Raw genomic sequence first — 3541 nt, forward strand, 5'->3', positions numbered from 1 at the left:
AGACTCAGTTATGGAGATCAATAGATAACAAATCACTAAATATGCCAGATGAGAAATGTTTACCATCAACTACAAGTCCTAAGGTGCCTTATTTTTTTTTTTTTTTTGCTGATGCAGCTTTTGGTCTCCACAGAAACTTATTAAGACCATACGCAGGTACCCATCTAACTGTTGAAAAACGTATATTCAACTACAGATTGTGCAGAGCACGTAGATATATAGAGTGTACATTTGGTATACTTAGCAACAAGTGGCGGATATTCCATAGACCAATCAATGTACAGCCAGAGTTTGCAACGGATATCGTCAAGGCATGTGTTGTTCTTCACAATTACGTACGAGACAGAGACGGGTATTTAATTGGGGACACTATGTCAATCACTGGGTTGGAAGACATTCGAGAGGAGAGGACATCACGAGGAGGTCTATCAGCAAACAATGTGAGGGACATAATGTGCAAATACTTTGTTTCAAGTGTTGGCAGTGTTCCCTGGCAGATGTCGAAGATGTGAAGTCAGCTTGTCTGCCTTCCATACAACGGCACGTTTTTATATATTATTTTATATGACTGACAGATTATAATATTTTATTGTTTCTTAGTTCATGGAAACAACACAATGTTAAATATAAATAGTACATAGTTTTACTCACCATATGAATTTTTCCCTTTGTCATCCAAGTCAGGAAAATCGCTTCTTAGTTCTTTGCAAACTTCACACCATGCCTTTCTGGTGGCATCACGATCCTTAAACGCGTCCAGAGTTTTGTCCCACAACACTGGCCTTTGTTCAACTAAAGTTATTAATAAATCATTGTCAATTAATCCACTCCGACTACTATCATTTTCATCACCCATTTCACTTTCACTCATTTTCAACGGAAAACACGGACCAACTTAAATAAAACACGTCTGTGGAACCAGCTCAAAGGTGGACTGGGGACTGGCGGCTACGGCAAAAACACCGCCAAGTGTGTAAACATGCATTTGGTCACGTACGCCACTGCGTGCCCGAAGGCGGCAGAAAAACCGCCCGCTGCAGTGGCAGTGGACAGCTGCACAGCTGCCGCCAACGGCAATATGGCCGCGCGGCGTTCCTGCCGCCCAGTGTGTAAGCTTCCATTTAAGTCTATAGACTACTGCTCGAACGGCGGCGACGGCGAAATTACCGCCGCGGCAGAAACCGCCCAGTGTGTAACCGGCGTTAAGGCCGGGGACACACACGGCGGTTTTGTCCGTCACGGATTATTTGCCGTCGCCGCCCATGGGCAAACCGTAGTGTACACACAGAACGGTAAACTCTCCGTCGCCGTCTAAACGCAACAGCGTAGTTGTTTCGATATGAACAGAGAGTGCAAGAGTTTGATGTTGAAGAGTTGTAACGGGCCGTTTTTCCCGCAAGGAATATAGTACGCTATTCCGTAGTTATAGCGGGAAAGACGTGACCAACTCTCGCCAGCGGATCGCTCAAGTCGGCGTGCTGGGAAGTTTCCAGGGTTCAGATAAAAAAATAATTTATTTAATTCAATAACCTAGCATAGGTACAGATTTGTATGGACGCAAAAATGTAGTGTGAATCAGGTGTGAACTCAGTACCGGTAACCAACAACGCTACTGTACCATCATCATCGTTCACACCTGGGAACAGCTAATTAAATTAAATTTAAAAATTACAAAAGACCGTTCCACGAAATTTTGAAACAAATTAATGTTGCAGTTTTCGTCACACTTAGAATATTTCTTAGATATATACTTAGCGTGCTCCACCCGACCTCGTGTTTGCACGACCTGCCGAGACGGGTTCAACTTTGCCCGCAGCAGTTCTTAACACCAACCCAATATCTCGGCAAAATATTCGCTAAAACCCTGTCACCCTCAAACTATATTGTAATCACAATATTAAATTAAATATTTGTCCCTTAAAATCTTTATCGCCACCCACGGGAGCCCTAGCATACGCTAAAGCGGACTTATACAGGTTCGAACACCCGACATAGACCCTACCATGAGCTTTATGTCTAAAAGGATGAAATGAGGGTTAATTGCCAAGTAATAACTCTTTACAATAGTAAACACTATTAAAACAAACGGTGAATTACCTGTATACTCCAGGGATCTCCACTACCTAAAGCACTTCGCACGGCGTAATATCACGCTAATGGCAAAATCACTAATCACTAAGCCACGTCTTAACTCTGTCAAGTGCAGGATTAGAATGTCCCTTGCATCCCTAAATCAAAAGTAATTTTGATAAAAAAACTTTTCTATAATGAATTTATTATTAATTCTCACTAAACCATAGCCCCTGGTAAATTAAATGAGAAATTAAATGTTTCCATTTAATTTCTCGCCCCGAAAAATAGAGTATACAGACATGCAGTCAGGCGATACAACTGGAACATAGTTACCCCCCCCCCCCAAATCCCTATTCGTGTGGTTTAAGGGGGGTTTTTGTCCCTTAACCCTTTCTTTCACTGTATCCTATATATAGGACGATACATGCTGCATGTATCATGGACCACACAATACAATTTTAAATTTATCGCCTCGAAAAAAGGGGGTATAAACAATAAATTATGGTAAAAGTCCCGCCGAAACATTCCCACCCTCCAGAGCCTTAAGCCTATCTTAATTAATTTTTATACAGGTACTTCCAAACTGCATTCTTTATGTTGTCCTCTAATTCGTCATAATCGTTTCTGAATTGAAGACACATTTCTCGCCATGCACTCCTTGTCGCATTCGTGTCTTTAAATGTATATACTGTCTTATCCCACAGAACGGACCTTTCTAGAACCAAATGAATTAACAGTTCATTGTCTATCAAAAGTACTTCAGCTTCAGCCATGACAATTCAATGTTGAAACTATAATCTCGAAAGTATAATATAAATGAATTACTGCAATACGCACTCTCTAAAAACGTTGTGTAATGTCAAGCGGACAGCGGCAGATAAACCGATGCGTGCATTAGGTCACGTACGCCACTGTTTTGGCGGAGGCGGAAACAAAAACGTCGGTGTAGTGGCAGTGGGCGGCTGCACAGCTACCGTCGGTGGTAAAAAACGATCGTTTATTTTTCCGTCCAATGTGTACGTTTCTATATATTCCTTACGCCACTGTTGGTGCGACGGCGACGGCGACGGCAAATAATCCTTGGCGGACAAAACCGCCTTGTGTGTCCCCGGCCTTAAGGTATTAAACTTACTACTTAGCGGAATCGTCTAGAATTTTAAAAGTGTCTTTACACTGGTGTCATAATTATTTGTGCAAAATTTGAACGCTATACGTGCAACGGTTCTTGAGTTTTTAGGTGCAAACACACGCACACACACACACAAGGCAGGCGGTTTTGCCTCAAGAACTAAATAGTTTTATTTATATTGTAGGTGCTGTCATTTCCAGTGAACAAACTCATCTCATCTAGAGGTTTAGTTCTGTGCAACCTATCATGCCCAAGGTCTATGAACATGTACATCCTCCTGGACTCCAAGGACGCTAGTAACAATTATGGTTCCTCTTCATCTGCAGTTCACTACATTCG

Source organism: Macrosteles quadrilineatus, unplaced genomic scaffold, assembly GCF_028750875.1.
Source record: "Macrosteles quadrilineatus isolate MER2022 unplaced genomic scaffold, UCM_ALF_1.0 Scaffold_18__1_contigs__length_3160703, whole genome shotgun sequence".
Classification (NCBI taxonomy): domain Eukaryota; kingdom Metazoa; phylum Arthropoda; class Insecta; order Hemiptera; family Cicadellidae; genus Macrosteles; species Macrosteles quadrilineatus.